The 23,393-nt window shown below is 47.8% G+C and overlaps 1 long non-coding RNA gene across 7 annotated transcripts in view; it reads right to left on the minus strand.

Moving 5' to 3' along the window:
- Positions 1-3,347: 3,347 nt before the first annotated feature.
- The window catches only part of LOC122183845, an 89,544-nt gene continuing 69,498 nt past the window's right edge, over positions 3,348-23,393 (minus strand). For 3 of the 7 annotated variants that reach the window (XR_006180389.1, XR_006180387.1, XR_006180386.1), the window contains 3 exons: positions 17,527-17,671; positions 6,328-6,437; positions 3,348-5,289 (listed from right to left, as the gene is read on the minus strand). This is a non-coding gene — a long non-coding RNA (uncharacterized LOC122183845). Of the gene's footprint in view, positions 5,290-6,172; positions 6,438-17,526; positions 17,672-23,393 lie in introns of all 7 variants that reach the window. The other 4 variants (XR_006180392.1, XR_006180391.1, XR_006180390.1 and 1 more) reach the window with 4 other exon arrangements.

Below are 23,393 nucleotides of genomic sequence, written 5' to 3' on the forward strand. Positions count from 1 at the left end.
GGAAGCTCTGTTCCAAGAGTTTCATCCCATGCATGTCTAGGAGAGCCCAGGCTCGGCTCTGTCCTGGCACGGCTGCCATCAGGCTGCAGAGATGCTGACTGCCACGAGAGGACACCATCCTACCTCCGACTTCCTCAGCGCTCAGCCCTCAGTAAAAATATCCATAATAATATTACAGGGATCGAGTGGAACACACACGTCGGAGAGGAGAGCAAGAAAGAAACAATATGTTGATCATCCTGCTCTAACCAGCGAGAGCACTGCCCTGCCATTTATTTCTGCAGCAAGTATCCCTTTAAATACACAAATCGCAAGGACATTAGGCTGTAACAGGCAGCCCAGGGATTAGTTTGAATAGACTTCATCTGGTGGTTTGTCGTGCGCGTGAGGCTGTGTGCTGGTTGACTTTAAAATGGAATAAACCACATTTAGCAGCTAGGTAGCTATGGAAACATAACCAAAATTGTTCTACCACCTTTCTGCCGCACTGCTTCCCGCAGCCCTGCAAATACTGTCAGGGGAGGGCTGAATATTGTTTCTTATAAATAATAGAATGTAAAGAGCTACAGAAAGAATCATTGAATTAGGACTGCGAAGCGGAGATGGTTCGGGGGAAAAAAAAAACCTGCTCAGTAGATGTAATATTAGTTTCTGATGACTTCGCGATGATAAGAAACTTAATTTTATTCTTTTGTATTTTTGCAGCTTGCAGAAAGGCGTGGGGTGAGGAAATAGATGTATTTTGGTCATGCACTCGTGTGGAGGTTAGTATGTGTGTGTGTGTGTATATAAACACATGCACACAAACACTGCTGGCTGCATCCACGCGAGCAGAAATACACCCACAGCAGTCAGTGTTTGAAAAGCACTCGTCTGCTGCCCCAGCCCACAGCTGGGCTCTGACCCCCCCCCCCTCCAACCCCACTTTCTTTCCCAAGCGAGGGGCTCACAGCTGAAGGGGCCTCCCAGGGTGCTGCTGAAATTGGGCAAGGGAGGCTGGCAACGGGGGTCAGCAGGACGAGGACAGGGGACGAGGTAGGATTCTGTGCTGTCACAGAAATGAATGGCAACGTGGTTTTGGTCAGATGTGCCACCTCTTAGTGATGGTCCAACATGGATGGGGTTTTTTGGGTGCTGTCCCAGTTCAGCATTACCAAATGTCAAGCAGAGTCAAGGCTGGGATTTCTAAATAGCATCAGCACAGATGCAGAGCAGATGCTTGTCCAGCTCTACATTTAACTCTTCCAAGCCACCCAGGGCTTTCTTCCTCTCATTTTCTCCTTCAGATCTGTCCACTTCAGCTCAAGTTCTCGAGGTCCTGCTATGAAGTCCCTATAACTCCTTTTCCATCGTCCCTTGGCCCCGAGACATGGCCACCAGAAGCTCATGCAGCACCTGGGATGGGGATGCACAGTGGACGCACCCCGCAGCACAGTGGCAGCCCGTTTCACTCTCCATTCCTTTCTCCGTAACTCCTAGGATGGCCACTGCCTTTGTGATCACTGCTGACATTTCCAGAAACAGCCTGCCTTACCTCTACAGCCTCCTTCCAGAGAGGTAATAGCTCATGGAGACTGTGCTGCTGTATAGGTACAGCCGCTGCTGATTTTTTTCCATGTGCAGTTACCAACAGTGAATTCCCTCTGCCATTTCATCACCTGCACGCTGCAATCCTCTGGCATTTCTTCGCAGTCAGCTTTTGTCGGCACTGTTCTGAATAATGCTGTTGCCTTGCAAGTTTTGTTTCCATCTGCTCCCTTTGCCAGTGTTTGTGGGTCCGCTGAACAACAGGAGCCCTACCACGAGACCCCTGCCCTAGAGCAATTGGATTGCCCCTTCTCACAGTTAGACTCATAGAATCACAGAATGTTTGGGTTGGAAGGGACCTTACAGCCCACCCAGCCCCAACCCCTGTGGGCTGGCTGCCCCCCACCAGTTCAGGCTGCCCATGGCCCCATCCAGCCTGGCCCTGAGCACCTCCAGGGATGGGGCACGCACCCAATACCCTACATCAGATTGCCTTCTTCAGATATGGGATTCACCAGCATGCCAGCTGCTCCGTCCTGCCTGCTGGAGGAGCTTCATGGCCCCATATCATCATTCTGAGGTTAGCAGCAGGCCCCTCTCCAGGCCTGTGTGTTGTTGCTTTAACAATCAGAGGGATGGAAAAACAAAACCCTTTACTGTCTATTGTTAAACTTTACTGTCTAATGTTTTAATAAACAGTCAACTTCTTCCTCTGATCGTTAAATCAGCAGTAAAGCAGTATGGAGACGGGTTTATGAGATCCTATCTGCATCACTAACATACAAATGTGAGGTCTTGGCAGCTGTGAGCAGCTACACCCCATCACATGGCTTCCTGCCTGCTTCGAGGGCTGGATCTGCTGTGGGTTTGGAAGAGGTACAGCTCCTCCTGCCTGCTGGGAGACGGGCAGAGAGAGACCTCACAAGGGCCCTGCTCACCCTTCCCCACCAAACTCCACACCTGTGGAAAGATATTGGTGCAGACAGGACGATTGCCCCATCCCCAGGAGGGGGACGTCCTCCTTGAGAAATCAGACAGGGGACATCAGCCCAGAATGGGACAGGGTGTATCCTGCTGTATGCCCTGCAGCAGCCATTCCGGCTCCATGCTCTGCAGCAGTAAAGCCAGGCTAATGAACTCGAGTGCCACACAGTCAGTGTCGAAAGAAACTTCAACCCTTTGTTATCTCTGGGATGATTTGTGTTTGCCTGATAGCAATAACCCCCTTTAATCTCTGTTTTTCCAAGCACCCCCAGCCTGCAGCCCTGCAGCTGTATGCCGCGTGGCTCCGAGCGCAAGCAGCCACGGTGGTCTGCGTTCATTCTATGCAGGGCTCACTTCTAAACACTTCCCAAAAAGTATATCTGCCACTTCTCCTCCAAGAGGAATAATGATTGCCTTACCCATCTCCAAAGTAATTTTTAATAGATCACAGTTGTTGCATCAACTTTGATCACCCAAAGTAGGGATTTATCTCCTCGGGGGTGGCTCTGTCAGCAATAGACACCAGGTTTCCTGCCTACCACCATTTGTGGGCTGTTGCAACCATTTGTCCAGTCATAAAATTATTAGCACATTATCCCTGGGCAACGACTTGCAATTTTCTCTTTTTATTACTCAATAAACAGTTTGGAACCCAACCCCCCAGAGTGAGAATAGAAACTAACCCACTACTTACACATCCATAAGCGATGCCAAAAGGAGAGAAGGTGTAGGAACACAGAAATGCTACAGAATATATGTATATAAATAAAAGAAGACAAGTATCTTGCACGATTTTTGTCATAATGGAAGTAAAATGTGGCTTAGGACATCTGCAAAGGAATGAGGGAATAGAGTCAAAGCTTGGAAAAGACCCACACAAGAGGGCTGCTGGCACAAGATTTCCTCCACCCTGGTTTTCTATATGTAGCCCCAACTGCCAATGCTTCCTATTGAGCAGGTCTGGGTGCTCAGAGAGCACTGAGGAAAAACAATTCAGCACATAGTTGATTCAGTGTAGCTGTATTAATTCCAGCTATATTATAGCTATTTATTTCCAGTAACGGCTAGGGGAAGGGGCTTTTGTGGAGGAAGGGGATTTTCTAAATGAAATAGAAAAGCAGTTTATGGAGAGTGAAAACTGGTCCCAAATCCAAGTCTAATTGAATAAGAAATAACCTGGATGCTTTCTTTCCATTCATAAGCTTGTTAAAATTCTGAAAGTATGTACATATAATCTCACATTTACTAAACAAATCTATTCCGTTTTTTTGTTTCAGCGTGACATTTTCTATTTCAAAGCTGACCTATTTTGAGGAGTAAGAAAATTAGCTGAATTCCCCAAAATCAAAACACTTCATTCTGGTTGAATAAAATATCAGGAGGCTTCTTTTTACCCTCTCTCCAAAGAAGTATGCTCCTCGCAGGGGGGGGGGGTCTTCCAGAATGGATTTTATTTATCCTTTTGAAGTCCACTTCAGCCATAGAACAGGGGAAAAAAAAGCCTCTAGACAATCTGCACAGCAATGATTTCCAACCTACATTCATGTTCAAAATCGTTCCCATGGATTTGGGATATAGGAATTTGAAGCGTAGGTAGGGATTGATGAACGGAGTGATGGATTTTGCCTGGAACAAAGGTTTTTTGGGGGGCACTATCTCACAGAAAAGAACCAAACACAGGCTACAGTGTCCTACTGGCTCTCAGAATCATCACTGCACTTTGTTGGCAGCTTTGGAAAGCAAGGTGAGTGGAGGCTGTGCATCACATGCCAGCCTGCCGGGCCAACCTCTGGATGAAGTCACTCACAGTGCAGAGGCAGCTTGTCAAAGACATTCTTCTAATGTTTTGAACACTTCCCCTGCCAGTATTTGATTAAAGAGATTTTTAATCAGCTCAAGACATCTTGCAGTATGGCTGATATTGGTGTGAGAGGGAATAAATAGCTCTCAAACGTCTCCAAATCCAAAGATATGTGTTAGAGGATCTGTGCAAGACTGCCTGTTGTTTTTGGAGATGCACATTAATAAGGATCACTCACTCTCTGGCAATACTTCCAGTCCACAAGAAGCAGCCCTTAACGTAGCTGGGGAAGGCTGTCTCACAGAAAGGTCTGGGCAAGCTGACATGGCAGGAGGTTTTCTTTCTCTTTTCTTTGGAGCCATCCTATGCCACTCTCCTCCTTTGCAACAACGCCGGGCTGGAGAAAAAAATAAACCCATTTGCGTTACGATTTGCACATCTCAGAGCCTTTGCTCCAGGCTGCCCGCAGGCACAGTTGGCCAACTCAGTGCCTTCACCAGGTTTCCTTGACGATGTCTGAAATATGTTCTTTCTAAAGCTGGACTCCGAAGCACGGATCTTGTCCGTTCACCAGGCCTTGCAAACCCGGTTTCCGTTTGAAGTCAGTTGCCTGAATTTGGGATGGAATGAGAACCGTGTCTCTTTCTGATGGCGGAAAGCAGAGGCTCAACTTCCAGAAACTTTTTCACAAAGGGTTGTGTTGGGACTGCGCAGCGCAATCAGTGCATGAGCTGTTAACGTGGAGCTCATGATTGCTCGTAGCAATCACGGGGTCTGAAAACACAGCAGGATTCAAAGGAAGATCAGCCACTCACACAAGGTAACAAGGACATCTTAAAATGAGCAGCTATTGAATTGGGATTCAGAGCTAATTTATCCCAAAGGAAGGTTATTTGTTAACTGCCTCTTGAAGATAGAGCTGGAGGAAGGGTGACAATTCCTCTTCACAGCCACCCCCAAGGATTATTCTTTCTCATCTGGAACGAAAAATAAAGCTTCTTGAAGGTGGGGGACAGGAACTGCAGACAGCAGCGTAGATGCTGCAGGATCACGTCTCTGTTGCCTCAGTGAGACAGATTCTCCAGCCCCAGAATCCAGGCCTGACCATCTCCTGAATCAGCTCTCATTGCCCAGCTCCTGAGTCTCACTAGCTCACTCTTTGCCCCATTTTCAACTCTCTCCCTTCCACACAGCACTCTGAATTCAAAAGGCCTCCTTAGAAACAGATGGGTGGTATTCAGTTGCCAAAGCACGAGGACCTCATTCTGTTTGGGCTGTCCAAGGGTATTCCTCACAGTTTGTTGCCACTCCAGATGGGCAACAGCATCCCAAGGATGCTGATCTGTATTGGCATCTACTGTAGAGATGATGGGTACCCGTGTCTGGTACCAACCCCTGTGGATAGGTGCACTCCTAGCCCAGCCTCTGTGGCTGGCAGTGAAGAGGAACTGCAGCCCTCTCTTCAGCTCTATCAGAAACTCTTCAAGAGGTGGTTAACAAATGACCCTCACTTGGGATAAATTAGCCAAATAACGGGCACTTGAAAGATAGAAGAGCCTCTTATTTAGGTAAGAAAGTGTTTATTCTCTCTCTAACTACTCCTACTGACACCACTAGCTGACGGTGATCAAGATCAAAGTGAAAACACTGGACTGACAGTGCCTGTGCTCCTCATTAATGTGTGACCTCCAGCAGGAAGGCTAGCTTATGCACCACCCTCATCTCCACACCTGATGAGCCATGCACATGACACCAGAAGCAATGCTGCAGCCACTCCCAAATACTCGAGAAAGCCTTTGAAGCCAAACTATCAGGACTGGTGAGAGCAGCCCCATCAAGTCCAAAGGGAGATTAACCAACCTCATGTGTGCACGACATTGCTCCTTCGCTACCATTGCCACTCACTAGCTTCGATGAGAAGTCAGATCACTGAACACTTGCTTGGCTCTTCGTTGGCCAGTTCCAGAAGTCAGAAATGTCACAAATCCATCAGTCCTTACCTGGGCCCTGCTTACCTCCAGGCCCATGCACAGTCAGAATGTTTCCACGTAGGCACTATTTCACCATTTCGTAGAGGAAAGTTTCCTCCTGAGGATGACAGAGCCAGTCAAATGAAGTCAGTTCCCTAAAAGATCAATGATACAATGGTGAGATGCAGAGGTTCACTTTGAACCTCTCTGGGTGACTGTGAAAAGTCAGGAATCAGTGAGTGAGAAGCAGGGCTATATCCTCCTTGCCAGGTGGGTCAAGCTCCTCATTCAAACCACCAGCCCCATCCAGACAGTGCTGAGCATCCCTTTGAGCCATTCATTTTAACCATCCATTCTAACCATTCATTCTAACCATCCAATTGCCCTACCAGACAGAAATAATTTAACACCCTAAAACCTGATGTGAGGGGACCACGGTGTGGATAAGGCACAGCCACAGGAGGCACAGAGCCCCAGAGCTCCGCTCCAGAGGCAGCAAGACAACTCTGAAAGGGAGCAAAGACAAAAATGAGGCTGAGAGCAGCAAAAATAAATCAGTGACAGAGTTTCACACAAAGACAAATGAAGTTGAAACCCGTCCTTGTTTATTTTAATGTTTGGAATGTTTCCGAGGTGATTTATGCCCCCACTTGAATGTATTTTTCTCCCTTTGTCTTTCTCTCTCCCCTCTTTTGCTTTATTTATTTATTTTTATTTTTTTAACAGAAAAAAAAATATATCTGGGAGTTAATTGGATTTCCAGGCTTTGCAGCCAGACACTGTAATTGATCTCTGAAGAGATGGATTTGTCAGTTGGCTGGGCATGCATTTGACAACGCGAGAGGAAAGGAATGAAGAACTCCCCTTGCGTGCAAAGCCAAGGTGTGTTCCCATGGCTGAGCCCCTCAGCACTGCCTCAACCTGTGCCATTGCTGCCCCACTTTTCTATCTTTGCCCCGTATTGCCCAGTCAGCTTGTGACTTTGGGCCCCTTCAGGTAAGATACCCGTGAGATCTGAACAAGATAATCCCCTTACTTAAAGCTGTGTCTCAGAGGGTGCATCTTGGCTTCTGTGCCACCGCAGCTCCTCAAAGCTCCAGCAAAAAAACGTGTTTGCTTTCATCCAAGACATGGGATACTCCTTGCTTTCCCAGTCCCTCTCCATGCCTTGCAAGTCTTATTTCCAAAGCATGGATGCATAAACAAAGAGTCCCCACAACTCTAGCTCCTGCCACCAGCCAGCACTGCTCCACACCCCAGCTCAACCCTTAACCCATCTCTGTTCTCAGCAGGCAGCACCTTCTGTTGGTCACAGCAGACTGATTCAGAGAAGGCACTGAGTTGGAGGACAGGAGCAGAGTGTGCCCAACTGCTTCTAGCCACGCTTCCCATTTCACCCAAGCAGTTTCCAAGCATCCCCACCAAGTCAAGCTCACGCTGACTAGCAGCACAACAAACCTTTGGCCATGCCCAGTGTGTTCAGATCATAAGGATCATGAAATCCCCAAAGTTTGGGCTTGAGAATATGCTCCAAATAGCTGAGATGGCTGTATACACAGAATCATAGTGACATTTCTCACTTCCCACCAAGCCTCTGCAAGCAAAGAGGGGTTATTTCTCTGTTATATGTAGCAGAGAAATTTAAATTCTGGTCTCATCTTAGCTACTGCAAAAGGCCTGATCTTGCTGCTCTGAGCAGAGCTCTATTGGAGGCTGCTGCTTTTTAAGGTTCCTCACTCAAACCCGTCATGGCCACGTGCTCTCTGCTGCCCATCTCCACAGCAGATGGCAAGCAGCCGTTCCCGACAGAATGCAGCAAGCTCCAGCACTCCCATGGGGAATTCGAGTTTGCACAGATCTCTGCAGGTGATTCCACATGGGAACTCGGCACAAAACGAGCACGGGAAAAAAACTTCAAGAATGGGCAAGAAAGGCATTTCTGGGAGCATGTTTGGCAGGGTGAGTTCTGGTTTCCCCAGCAGAGCATCCTTCTCCCATCACATAGGTATGCACTTAAGCCCCAGTTGACTTTGGTTATCTAGGAGATTACCACATCCTAGGGCGAAAGCACTCTGCAAATTTTGTCTCCTTAATGCAAAACCCGTCTCATTTCACATTTGGTCACGGATGCCCCGTCCATGCATGCATTCAAGGCCAGGCTAGATGTGGCTCTGGGCAGCCTGGTCTGGTGGTTGAGGACCCTGCACATAGCAGGTGGGTTGAAACTAAATGATCACTGCGGTCCTTTTCAACCCAGGCCATTCTGTGATTCTACGATGTATCCCAAATCCCAAGCCACTGGTACAGCTCCCAAGGAAGCCAGTGAAAAACCATCAGCCTTTCTGAGCCAGAGACCCCTTTCTATTTGCAACAAGTCAAAGGAAGGCACCAGATTCCCATTCACCTGCCAGCTTGCCCAGGAGATAAGGAATTGCAGCCCTTTTATCTGTTACAGCCCTGTCTGAAAAGCCTGGCAGAGCCTGCTCCTGTGTGAGTTAGTTGCACCGTGCTGATGTTTTGCTCCTAGAAGCAGCCCTATAATAATTGACCCAGCTTTTCTGTGCTGCTGACACCACCTGGCACGGCCTGGCAGAAGGAAGCACTGCGTTTGCACAATGCATAATTAAATACAGAGCTAACTTCCACGGGAAGCTGCCGTGGCCAAGAATTTGTGACATTTTGGAGGGGAAGCAGGCATGTGTGCGGATAACAAGAATAGCCAGAGTAACGACAGCTAAATACCAACATGCCTGTTGACAATGCTATTGATATGGCAGGCAGCCTCCCGTTATTGGAGATGATAAGCATATCTACCATGTGATGGATCTGCCTTCTGCTGCCTCTCCCATTGCAATGGCTGCTTGTGGCATCGCTCAGAGAGGTCAGAGCTGTGTGGGCACTGCAGATCCCCTCTTCTAGTGTTGTTTTTTTTAATTCTAGTGCATGTGTTGAAAATATTATGCAGCTTTGTTTTGTTGTTGCTTGCACTGGATATAAAACTGCGCGACGGGAGCGTTCCAGAATTGCAAACCTTGTTTATAGGCAGGAATATTGCTTTGTGCAGGTGTAAGGTATCACTCACGGCAGCATTACAGCTCCTACACACTGTGACAAGGAAGCAGCTCGCAAACGGTCACGCAAAGGAAAACATCTGTTACAAGCTAGCAGGTACACAGATCATCAGCAAATTGCACAGCTTGCGCCTGATTTTCCCCTTGCTTTGTTTCGCAGCTTGCAGCAGTGCAGCTCAGGAGCAGGGGGGACGTGGTGAGCACTGCTGGGGCCATGCAGCCCCAGGGCCGTGCCTGCAGATGTGTGTTGTGTCACTTCTGTTTAACTCGGGTGCACTTCTTTTTGCCTCCACCTCGCACACAGCAGATTTCCTGATCGCAGCTGGACCTTCCCATCTGCTCTGTGTTACGGAGCTTAGATCAGGAAACAGCAGGATTCTGTTTCCAACAGACAGGATCTGTGGTCGATCTCCAGCCAGCCTCAGCACTCAGCTGCGCTTCCCATCATTGCATGCAATGGTCAGAAAGGAGGATCCCCCTGTGCCTTCCTGACCGCCTACTGCCCACACTCCCACCCATTTAGATGGACTCAGACAGCCCTCAGCATTGGTTGTCATCAAACCCCTCCTCCTGCTCAGCCTTCACATCCTTGCCCCACCGAAAGCTCTTGCTCTATCCTCTATCCTATCCCTGGAGGTGTTCAAGGCCAGATTGCACGGGGCCCTGGGCAGCCTGGTCTAGTGTTAGATATGGAGGTTGGCAGCCCTGACTGTGGCAGGGGGTTGGAGATCCATGATCCTTGTGGTCCCTTCCAACCCAAGCCATTCTATGATATGTTCTGCTCCCATCCATGGAAATCCTCCCTCCCTGCATCAGGGTGCCAAAGGTTTAACTCTGCATCTTCTTTCTATATATGTACATGATCTTTCCCCCTTGAGCAAAGTAAAGAGGGGGCAGGAGGAGAGGAGCCATCTCTGGCCCCACCGTTCCATCACCTGCTATGAACTGTATGATCCTGGAGCTTCTGCTCCCACCAGCTCTCCGTCAGACACATCAATGCCTCCGGCACGTGATTTGTCATGTCAGAGGAATTCACCACTTCTGGCACCAAGCAACACAACTTATTAAGTCTCAGACACACACCTTAGCAATCGATGGGAATTTCAACTGCAACTTCATTGAGAAAAGGATCAAACCGTTTAAAATCCCATCCCTCAAGCAGAGCGGTCTTGCACTCTGCAGAAGCCCTGTGTAAACACTGGGGCTTCATCAGCATCTGCTTCGTGGGACGGGGGGGCAGGGGTCACCGCACACAGTCTGGAGAGACCCTTTGTGAGCCACCATGCAATTCCTGTCACCCCAAATTGGGGTCACAGATGGTGAGATCGGACTGGAACTGGCTCAGAGGAAGGCTATCTGGAGCAGCAGAGCAAAGGTGGCCTTTTTACAAGAGTCAGCTGCTGGGAGAGCCCGAATTGTTAGTCTAAGAAAATGAAAGTGGAGAGGTGATAAAATTGTTCTCTCTCCATATATCAGGGGGTTTAACATGAAGGAAGAGAAAGTGCTGTTTAAGGTGGAAGGACAACATCAGCAAAAGGTCACAAACCGACATTGAATAAATTCAGGTGAGAAGCTAGAATGAGGTGTTTTACTGTCCAAACAATTAGAGGGAAAGCTAATGCAATAAGAAAGGGTTTTTCAGCTTAGGGAAGGGGTGAGAAGCTTCACTGTCTGCAATAGCAGAAGGAATAGGGAGAAGGACTTGATGGCCTGGGGGTTCTGCAGAAGCAGTGCTTTTGCTTTTAAAACAGCACCGCTGTAGCCATGCAGACCAAGGAGGGCAGAGAGACAAGGTGTGCTTGGAGCAACAATCCATTTGTACAAGGTCAAAACGATTTAATTGGAAAAACGTGACGAGTTTGAGACTTGGGTCCGAATTGGAGCAGTAAAAATCAAGGCGAACACAAATCAAAAGACTGTGATAATACACAGGAGCCTGAGGGCTGGATTCCACCCCTCCAATGGGTGCTGGGGTGAGAGAAGGCAGCTTGGAGCAAACACCAGCAGAAAGAGCCCGTTGCCATGCCAGTGCCAGCTGTCCTGTTGCAGCCCATGGAAATCCATACAGAAAATCATTAAACAATTACAACCTCTATCGGAAGAGGATCATCCTTGGAAGATGCTCCTCCAGAAGCCGCCGCTCGCCCTGACTCATCGGAATAACGGTCAGAAGGTCATTTTGTAGATCAACAAACATTAAACAGTGAGATCAAAGCAAATCAGGGAAGCAAAGCGAGCCAATGCCATGCCGCCAACAGCTCCATGCAAGCTTAGAGCCACGCACCATATCATGTCCACTGCAACGTGCTGCTTCCACCAAAGGCAGGCATCCCATTAAAAAAACACTCAGTATCAGCTCATCAGCCTGGGAGAGGAAATAATCATAGGATCATAGAATGGCTTGGGTTGGAAGGGGCCTCAAAGATCATCGAGTTCCAGCCCCCTCTGCTGCAGGTAGGGCCACCAACCTCCGTATCTAGTACTAGACCAGGCTGCCCATCCAACCTGGCCTTGAACACCTCCAGGGATGGGGCATCCAGAGCTTTTCTAGGCAATCAGTTCCAGCACCTCACCCCTCTCCTGCTAAAGAACTTCCCCTTGATATCCCACCTAAATCTTCTCTCCTTCAACTTAAAACCATGCGCCTGAAAAAGTCACCCAGCCAAGAAGGCAAGGACTAACGCATGGGTTGATTTTACAGGCAGTTTTATCACTCCCTACTGACAGAAGCCTCTCTCGTTTGGAAGGTGCTTAAGCACCTGATTTTGGTTAGGCTTCAGTATCTTTCCAAGGCTGGCCCTTCGTGCAGAACTAAGATAATCCATGAAGACACAGCAACTCGCTTGCCTGTGCTAAATCAATCTCACTTGTTATTTTATTCAGCGTAAAAAAGTTCCCAGGGATCACGTTTCTACCAGAAGTTGTTAACAATTTATAACTATCACCTTAATCATTAAAAACAAACAATGGGAAAGAAAAATCATTAAATTAATCCCTGATCCAGAATCCCAGAAGAGAAAATGAATTATTTTTCAGGACTGCAAGAATTAGAGGCCAACCCTCCAGATCGTGCAGAAACAGGAAGAGCAAGCGTACCCATCCTCTGCCAGACAGCATCCAAGGCTGCTGAAGGAAGGGGGGTTTTTTTGTATGCTTTGAAGCTCTTTCTCATTCTCCAAGCAGCCTGGCAATCACATTGTGATAGAGCAAGGCTGAGCCTTTCAAGCTTTTCAGAGTTATTTCCAAAAGAGCTGAGCATTGCAGCTGGTGTATGGGAGCTGCTGGCTGTAGCACGGTGAGTTCATCCTGAGCATGGTGAGCAGAAGCTCCATCCCAGGACCACCACATGCACCCAGCACCACCACCTACTGCCCCGGGCTTCTGCTACAAGCATGGCTCCAAGCCCACAGACTTATCAGGTGTGTGGTTCTTTTCTTGTGTACCCACAAGTAATTGCAGGTGATAACGGGTCTGAGGCAGGTATGAAGGATGGGGGAAGAAGACATGCAGCCCAGCTAACTGAATGCATGCACGGTGATGGAACTGGATGCTGTAGGGTGAGGCATGGAAAATTCAGGACTTTTTCCCACCTGGCAGAAGGAAACATCCTTCTCCTTTATCAGCTGGGATCACTGACCCCCTAACCACACCGCCAACCCCTCCTGGCCATCCCCACCAGCGCCAGCTTCTCCTCCCTCCGCACCAGCGCTGACCTTCCCACCATCGAGCCCTCTGTCACGGTCCAGCTGGGGCAGCCACATCTCCACCCAACACAAATCAATGGGGCCATCACCTCGCTGGGGCGAGGACGGGAAGCGAGCATCCCAGTGGGCTGCCAAAGCCACTTCCTCGGCCATGCTGCCTCAATCTGGGCGGGCAAGCAAGGGGAAAGCTGGTGGAAAAACTTGGGCAGGGGGGCGGGAAATGGGGGCCTTCGCTTTTCAGGCTGTTAACTGTAATTAGCCTGGTTTCTGAGATGTAATTATCTCGCAATCTCAAAGCAAACACCCCGGAGGAAATTGCACAGTTAAAGACAGCGTGGCATTAAAAATAAATTATGAAGAGTCCTGCCTGCTATTGCTACGGATCTGTCAGCATTTTCTCTCAAAAAGCCCCTGCTTGGGGGAGCTGGAAGCATCCAGCTGTGACTTTCCATGCCAAACTGTCTGCCTAGACATAGGATCGTGGCATGTCCCTGTTGTGACGCAGAAATTAAAAACAACACCCCCCCCCCAAATCAGGCAAAATTCAGCTTTGTCACAGTCCAATTACAAAATCACAGCGCTTTGGGGGTGGGGAGGTTGTTTTGTTTTTTGTTTTCTGTTTTTTTTTTTCTCCCCAGAGGAATTAAATTCTACAGGCTATTTAATACAGTGCACGAATAAAATGCGCTAGGTGTTCAGAAACAAGTCAGCTGCTAACAGATCACAGTACTCCTCCTTGCAGAAGGAGCTCCCAAACCACTCTCGCTACCCTTATTATTGCTGCTGGAGTGATTTCCAGAATGAGGATGGTGCTTCATGCCCAAACTGCCACACCAGGACTCATCTCGGGAGTTAGTTTAGTGTGAGTGGATCTCCCTTGCAGTCCTTCACTTGGAGGACTCCCTGTGAGGCTCCAGCCCACAGAGCTCAGCCTCTGGCTTCATGCAAGCCACCACTCTGCAGTGTCTGGCTGGAAAAGAGATGCAGGAAGGAAGGGAGAACTGGCTTTAAAAGCAGTAAGGGACACACCACGACACCTCCTCAATATCAGCAGGGAGATGAAACTAGATGGACTAGATGGCCTCCAGAGGTCCCTTCCAAATCTAAGGATTTTATGAGGCACACAACCATCACCAAACCATCGTGCTCATTACGCTTCATTCACTCTGCCAGAGCTGAGGAGGTCAAGGAATTCCCAGCCATATGAGCCCACCAGGGCTCCCAGAGTACACCCACAGTACACCATCCAAGGTCACAGAATCTCACAATGGCTTGGGTTGGAAGGAACCTTAAGGGCCACCTAGTTTCAACCCACCTTCCATGGGCAGGGCCACCAAAAACCAGATCAGACTGCCCAGGGTCCCTGATGGAGAAGAACTCAAAAGACCCCAGTCTTGCCTTTCAGCAGAAATACCATTTCTCTGTGGACTCCTGCAGGTGGGCTCCTCCAGAGCACTGCCCAGTGCTGTGGATAATTAACAGATGCTTCTGGAGTGCAAAAATGCAACTGTCACAGGGCTTCCTGCTGCTCTAGCAGCACCGATCCCCACTTAGTTAAATCTCTCATACTTCTTACGGTACGAATCAATCCCACCATCTCTCCTCTCCACATATCTCGTCACTCACAGGATGCAAAGAAGAATCCTGGAGAGCCCATTAAAAGCCACTCGACTGGAAAATAGTTTCTGGCCTAATTCTAGCGCCAGGGTCTTAGCTGGGGAGAGAAATCTGACAGCAAGAGCGCGCCTGTGGGGAGCAGAAGGCATAGCTGTTAACTACTTCACCAATCTAATGTATAGCACTCTCCAAGAGCAATTAATAATTAATATTCGTAGCCTGCTTAAATCTGTTGACTCCGTAAACCGCAGCCTCTCACTTAAAGGACTCTCGGAATGCTGAGACAAACTGAAGAATATCCCCCATGGAGAGACTCCACATAAACAGCTCCTCAGTCCTACTTTCAATCCCTCTGCCTCTCTTGCCCTCTTTATCTTGTTTAATTAAGAGAAATTTCTTAGGAACAGCTCTTACAGAGGTGGATGGAAAGAGCTGGGTCTCTGCTCCTTGCGATGCCATACCAGTGCTATCATGGGAGAAGAAAGGCATTGGGTTGGTACAGGATGCTGAAGTCACTAAGTCCAATGCCTCTCAAAGGAAATGCTCACATGTTCCCAGGCCACACACACATACCAGAGTGAAGCTCTGCAGGACAACAGGGTAGTGCTCTGTAGCACTGGTCACCCTACAGATGGACAAACGCTGCCGACAGATGGTAGTCTTGTCTCCTTTCAGGCACTTGGGATTATCAGCCAAGGTAGATTATCAGATTTAAGGGTTTGCAAATAGATTTATCAGATTCTGGAGTTGGGTTTATTGCCTCAAAGATGAGTGAGCACTTTCTGAAGACCAAAATGAATCACTTGAGCATCGCAGCACAATTTGCAGAAGCTCCAAGCCTACTGAAGCTCCAGCTGTTGCCAAGCAATTCCAATGGAGAACACTGAAGCTCTGCCCACTTCCCTCAGTAATGGCTGACCATAATAAGATGATAAAAAGGCCCAAAGCCCTCCCTTATTATTCCACAGTAAATCTTCAGTACAGCTCCATGCCTGCTCTCCACCAGCACTCAGACTCACTGCAAACCCTGTATCACGATGGGAGATCAAGACATGCAAAGTAAATGCACAGAACTGGAAAGGCTAAAGGCAGCAAACATCCAGTTCACTGCCATCATTCCAACCAATCCTCTCTCCTATGCCATTACCCCTAATCCAGTTTGTCCTCATTCATGGCTGCAAATGTAAAGCAGTTTCCCCAGCTCCCAGCATTGTCACCATCTTAATCTGAGTTTCAGCCACCAAAAGACGCCTGATGTCTAGGCACAAGGTCACAGTATCTGTGAGGTCAGGGTCATATCAGCTGATAGCTGGTAGGGCTGCATATCAGCAGCATGCTGATGAAACCATGCTACCAGGCTTGGTAACCTGCTACAGGTAACACACATTGCAAGGCAGAGAGGAGGAATGGAGTAGAACAGGTTCTCTTGATGGGAACCATAATTACTGAGGAATCTGATTGCTATACATGTCCCAAACCAGAAGAGTGCTATGATTTGGGCCAAAAATTAGGCACATTTCTGAACCTGGGCTATCCAACAACCCAAATTGCTCTAATTTTGTCTTAGGGGCTGAGCAGAAGCAGAGTCCACTTTTTTCTTCTGACTTTACCCAAGATTTGAAGCTCTTACTATCTTACAAATACCACACGTTGGGGTAATAGAATATACAGACTTACAACTTATTCTGTCACAGATTTGGATCTTGCATTGTACGTGTATCTTATTTGCTCTCTTGTAACCCAAGTTTGGTAGAACGTGAAAAGTTCTTCTTTCATTACAAGCAACGTCATCCTCTTACCTGTGTTATGAATTATATTTAATCACAGCCACCATTTAATCTGGTGATATTTTTCTAAGATACACAGAAGTTTAAATCAGTAAGTCACACATGTAATTTTCTACCTTATTTTCTACATAAACTCTACTATTTAGTTTAATCAGCATTCGACAAATACAATTCTATTGAAAATTGTTTTTCTTTCACAAGTGCAACCGAAAAAGGCCTGCTAGCTAGCATTTAGGTGAGAGCACACCTAAAAATACCTAATATGAGGAAACAGTTACACCACTCTCTTTGAATTAATAATTTGTATTTAGAAAAGATGGGAAAATGCTCACATTTTTCCCTTGCTTGCTATATAAGCTAAGGACAACCAGTGCGATTCCATGATTATCCTGGCAGTGAGGAACCAAGCCTCATGAGGATGAACCATGGAAGAATGTCACAGTTCTTACATAGGGGCCCCAGAGATCAGCAGGAGGGGGAAAACAAACCAACCAACCTTTCTTGCCATTTGTTTCTCTGTGTTTGTGCACATTGCTTTTGCGCTCTAAGCAAATCAGATCTTTCCTCTGGAGTCTCATAGTGAGCTACATAAGCAACAGCTCTGGTTCCCCCAAGTATTTTTAAATACTTTTTTTTTTTTACCCAAACAATAATCTGACTTTGTATGAAACATATTACTCCAAATCAAAAGGCTTCCTTTGGTCACCAAGTACCTGTAAATATTTTTGGCAGATTTCAAGAAAAGGATACATGAGACTTGAAATCTGAAGTTCTCCATTTTCATTAGAACTGGAAGGCTTCCGGATTACAAATCTCCTTCCTCTTCCCTCCTCTGAAATAAGCAAAACCTAGAAGAATTTCTGAACGTTTTAGGGTTGCTGGATTTTAGGAGGGAGCCCACAGCAGTACCCTCACTGAAAGACAACCCACCCAGATTGCCTGTTTTCAGTTTATGAAAGGAAACCCGCCGGGTCCGTAATATCTGCTGGGGCTTCCAACTGCTAATGGGAGAGGTGCCAGGAGCTCTCTTGAGCAGGCAGTGGAATTGCAGATTGCTGGACTCACCTTACAGCAGCTGAGTGCTGTCGGCTTAATTCCAACCTTTTCTCCTTCATCTGCAACCTCCATTGTCAGATCGATAGCATCTCTTCACATCCAAGCAACACATTCTTACAGGAAGAGTTACTGGATCCTAGCACCACGAGCAGACCTAAGATACACCAAACACAGAAGGAACACAGAGAAATGGCTGCCTTTACTCTCGTTCCTACTGATGCTGCCATTAAGAGCTCCCCAGTGCTCACCGCTGTGAATCTTGACACCCACCAGCATTCTCTCAAAGCAATTCTTCTTCATGAAATCTCTGCTTCCCCTCCGCCCCCTCAGGTTCAAACCTACTGAGAACAACAATATTCCCCTGGAAGAAAGATAGAGTAGGCAAGGTTGGAGAGCATGAGGCTCCTTCTGAAAGCGGGCCCACAGCCGGCAACTCTGGACAACAACATCCATTTTGCTAATGACTGGAATAATGATGGCATTCTTGTTAGTAACTGTGGAGATAACAAGGCAAACACTAGTCGTAATTATTGTAAAATGTGCAGAAGGCAATTTAGAATAATAAATGTTTCAAATGCAAAGAGCACACGCGCACACAAAAGAGCCCGTCGTTAGCTGGAGCTCTCCGTCTGTGCCATACAAGGGCCCTCTTGATTGCATTGTTTGGAGGAACATGTCATGCATTTGGCTTGGATTCAAGAACGTTGTGTCCCTCTGCCCCAACAAGACAGTATCCTTCTGCACCAACAAGGCCATGTCCCACTGCCCAGCAAGACTGCATCCCACTGCCCTTGCAAAGCCATGGCCCATGACCCCAACAAGGCCATGTCCCACTGCCCCTGCAAGGCCACAACCCATCGTCCCAACAAGGCTGTGTCCCATTGCCCCAACAAGGCTGTGTCCCACTGCCCCAACAAGGCTGCATCCCACTGCCCCAACAAGGCTGCATCCCACTGCTCCATCAGGGTAAGCCACACATGCATGCTCCTCTGCTTACTGAACTGCAAGAGCTCCTTCTGGATTCCTGGCTGAAACAAAAAAATCAAAGCTGACTCAAGGCCCTTGGGGAGGGGAGGAAGAAATTAATACCCACAGCAACAACAAGCACAGGGTTGTAGTGCTCCAGCATCTCTACAGGGCTGTGCTGGCAGTGGGCCTTGACAGCTGCAGCCACCACCTTGCATGCCCTCCAAGTCTGATGTTGCACAAGGACATTTCTTTGCGGTGGTCTCCCCTCACCGTAACGCAAGCAGGCACTTGAGGTGCAACGTGACTCATGGGCAGCAGTGAGAGAGGAGAGGCAGGAAAAAGACCCAGAGGAGAAGAAGGGTGGGATGAGAAGCGGAGTCCAAAGGATGAGCAAAGGGGAAGAGGAAAGCCAAGGAGAAGAAAAGGGTGCCTGGGAGACTCTTGTTCGAAAAGCTGAAGAATCTCTGCCAAAGCAAACAGTTGGACATGTAGGGCTCTACACGTCTCTGGTTAATTTTGACCATCTGGCATTTATTGAAATTGTTTCCCTTTGTGTTTTCCACGATGAAGTGGTTTTGTATTCCTGCCTTCTCTCCCTCGATCCAACATGCAGCTTCTGTCCTGCCTTCCAGCTCTCTCCTCCCTGCAGTAACTTTTGAGCAAAGAACAAGAGTGTGGGAATGACTCCAAGAGGGGGTACCAGCAGTGGAAGTCAAGTACGTGCATACAGACAGCCATGATCCATGGACTCTGCCCTCCCTCCTGCTCACATCTGATGTACTCTGCCCTCCCTGATTCCCAGTCAGGGAAAGCAACAGACTGAGGAGAAAGATGGACAGAAGTTAGAAAAGGGAACTCAGCCACAGAAAAGCAAGGGAGAAAAATCTTTTAAAAGGTGCAATTGCAAAGTGATGACAGGCTGGTGGAATGGAATTAGCGGAGAGGAGGGCTCTGCTCATGTCCTCCTCTCCTTGGACTGCCCTGTGATTAGAAAGAAGCCAAAGGAGCCATTTTGCAGGGAACTTTGGCACAAGCTACTCTCCTGCACCAAGGGCGAGAGACTGAAATAATCAACATTTTCTGCAGAGCAGAAATGCAAACATTCAAATTCACATTTTAACTGACAGTTTCAGTCAAAATACATCAGCCTGACACTCTTCAATTAGAAGAGATTCACAGACTCCTTTCATTGCATAGCCTGCAGTCCCAGACCAGATTATACAGCCACGCTTCCATAGCTTGCATTTCCTGTAAGTCAGCAAGGCTCCTGCTGCACTCCCCAGTCAATTGCAAGGACTGGCTTCAACAGCAAGCTTATCCCAACGAAAAGAATTAAGGCAACACAACTGCAAGGCTGGGGGAACACCTCCTTTCCTCCTTTCCATTACTCGTTGCATAAGCTTCCCAAGTGAGCATACCCTGATGCTTTGCATGCTGCTGTGATGCTCCCAGTAGCCACAATGCTTGCGGGCTGCAGGCAGAAGCTCAGTGGCTCTGCTGGCACAAATTAGCGGAGCTGAAACTTTAGATCAGTGACAGAGTCTGCCTCCTGGGAGCAGTAAATTGCAGTGCTGGTCCCCAAAGACCCTCCTTGCCATTAAGTGATTAATGAATTCATTAACACCTCTAAGAACACAGGAAATATGACACAGACAGCCTGCCTAGGCTTTGCAAAGGTTTTTTTTCATCCTTTTTAAGAACAGCAGAGAATAGCAACTAATTAAGCTATAGGGCCCGTAGCAGCACTACTATGTTTATCCTTTGGGGGCAAGCAGAGTGGTGAGATTCTCTGTCTCATGCTCTGATCTGCTTTTATTTGACCCATAATGAAATGCTAAAAGAAGGGGTTATTGCTAAAAGAAGGGGTTATTGCTATTATAATACATTTCTCTTTGAAAGATGAAGGGGAAAAAAAGACATTTACTGCAATGGTTTTAAATGGGCTGCCAGGGGAGTTGGTTGAGTCACCATCCCTGGAGGTGTTCAAGAAATGTTTGGTTGCTGTACTAAGGGACACGGTTTAGTGGGGAAATACTGGCGGTACGAGGACGGTTGGACTGCATGATTTTGGAGTTCTTTTCCAATCTTGGTGATTCTGTGATTCTATGAAATGACCTTCCCAGCATTCCCAGTTCAAAAGTGGAATGGTCCCAGGAGAAAGCTGGAGGTAACTGTCAAGGCAAGGATAGGGAGAAGAAGGTCTGGTTTCCTGCTGAGCCCATGGTCTAGCTCCATCAAGAGGTCCCACCTGCAGCCAGGCAAGGTGAGCTGCCCTGTGCAGGAAGGGATTCATACATTACCTACTCAGAGGGGACAAATCTTTATCTTGGGTTTGCTTGCTTGCACCTACAGGCTCTACTGTTATGGAGAAGATGAGATCCATCTCCACAGCCATCAACTACTGTGGAGCAGAAACTCCTCTCCATAATCACAGAATTGTAGGGGTTGGAAGGGACCTCCAGAGATAACTCAACCATTACAACTCTCCTTCAATCCCAAATGACACCCAATGGCTTGCACCATGGCTTTTAGCATCCTGTGAGACCTACACTGGGAACATGGGCTTGTGCTGCATAAGCACTTAGTTCTGGCATGGGGAGCCACATCAGCCTAAGGGGGCACAAGATGCTTTGTATGCAAGTGTTTGCATTTCTTCAGCATGAACAGAGTGAAGCCACTGTAAGCACCTGCTGTGGGCAGCTATTGGGACTTCAGGAGGTTTGGAATTGTAGAGAATCAAGCCCAAAAGACAACTAACTTTCAAAGATGGATAGTAAATTGGAGGGAGTTCAGAGAAAGCCACTAGGAAGATTAAAGGGCAGGAGGTATTGATTTACGTAGGAAGATCAAAAGAGCTATATTTGTATATAGTAGTTTAGCTAAGTGATGACTAAGAGTTTAAAGGGAAGAGTTTGAAGGACATAAACCAAATGAGGCACCATTAGGGTGAGTGCAGTGAAGAGAGTTTAACAGGACCAATAGAATGAAAGGAAAGGAAGAGGGAAAAGGGAAATCTCAGCTGCATGCCTGCTCTGCTGATGCTTCTTGGCAGGAAGTTGTCAACAGCACCACTGACAAAGAAGTTTGGCAAGCCAGTGTCCCAGGGCACTTGAGGATCCATCCTGCACTTTGTTGCTTGCCCACTGCATCTCCTCTGCCAATGCAGCTCACACCACACCATGCCATGGCACATAGGGAGACTCTCAGGTAGGCTCCAACCATCCCAGCACGTGCGTTACCCTTCAGCATGGGGGCACTGAGAAATCTCAGACAAATTCTGAATCACGGGAGCCCTGTGACTGCTTTACCTCACTATCATGGAATCACAGAATCATTAAGGTTGGAAAAGACCTCTAAGATCCCCAACCCCAGCCCATCCCACCATACCCACTGACCATGGCCTCCACGGTTCTTGAGCACCTCCAAGGGCAGTGACTCCACTACCTTCCTGAACATCTTGTTTCAACACAGACCAAAACAAAGCAGCTTCATGTCTTAAATCCACTTCCGAGTGCTCCACCGTGCTGCTCCTTGCACAAGGCCTACAGATCTCATCTCCAGATTTTAAGCCTGTTTAAACATCATTGGAGCTATTGCTTCTTGTCTGGAACTGGTGTTTGCAAAGCATTAAACTGAACATGGCACAAAACCTGACCCGTCTGCATGATCTGATGGCAACCCAGCTTGCAGGGGACTTGCTGCCTCACCCCACTCTCACACTACCCTCTCCTAACTGAGAGATGCCACAGTTGCAGAAATAGGACTGGGATCACATCCAGGACACCCAACCCTATCTTTTTCCTTGAGATAATTCAGATCCACTTGAGAAAAAGCTAGCTGAAGTGACTACGAAGTGACCTACCTCAGCTTCCCTCTGCGGGCTCACACTGACAGATGTCTCACCATCGCTTCCAAGAAGAGCACAGCCAGGAGCATTCTGGAGACCAACACCTTGGAAAGAGTCCACGGAGAGGAACACTGTATGCACAGGACAGGCAGGATGCACGTCCTTCCCTTCCTGGGGGAGTCTGAGCTTAAGCCCCGTGCTGGAAAGGCACAAGAGCGTGCAGGACGTGAGCTGGGAAGGACCTGGAGGCCAGATGTGTCACTGGACATACATGCAGCTGGATTTTTAAGCTATCTCATAGTTTGTTATCTGCTTGCTGTGCTAAAAGCTGCAGCTGACCACTGTAGCAACACATAACCAACCCTTATAGCCAGGATTTTTTCTCCTGACAGTGAAGAAAGGGGAAAGATAGGAGAGAAAGAAAATCTGATAAGACAGCCTGATTGAATTGCCCTGCCATTGCCTGGGATATCCCAAAAACTTGTTGGCCTGACTTCAGAGCCCAAAACCACCAACAAAAAATTTTTGCTCTTGGATCAACAGGGATCTCCAGACAGTTGAGATCAATGCTCTGCTCTGCTCTCTGCCCACACCATTTGGCACCTTACCCACCATTTGCTGATGCTCTTGGCTGGGAACTTTTACAGGCAGCAGGAAGCGAGGTCATGTAATGAGGACAAAGCAGGTTACAGAGGAGGGTCAATGAGATCAGCAGATACAACAGCCAGGACTCATGGCCTATACGTTTAAACCCCCCTGACCTACAAAGTGCCAATGCAAAAAATCCACCTGCAATTGACGGCCCCTTAATCTGTGACCAAGCAGGGATCCATACCTGGATGAAGCAGATGATGTGATGCTGAGGCAGTTTTGTTCAACAGTACGTGGGCCCTCAGCCACAAGCTGGTCATCCCCAGACTACGCAGCCTACTTACATGCCTGCTGCATGAAGAAATAAGTTCTGATGCAACCAAATGCAAGAGGACGCCTCTGGGAACAAAGAATGCAAATTACAGCCTCTGACAATGGGAGAGATTACTTCAGAAAGCTTCAGCTCCAT

The sequence above is a fragment of the Lagopus leucura genome, unplaced genomic scaffold (genome assembly GCF_019238085.1).
Source record: "Lagopus leucura isolate 7727_CA_CO unplaced genomic scaffold, USGS_WTPT01 Super-Scaffold_100021, whole genome shotgun sequence".
NCBI lineage: Eukaryota > Metazoa > Chordata > Aves > Galliformes > Phasianidae > Lagopus > Lagopus leucura.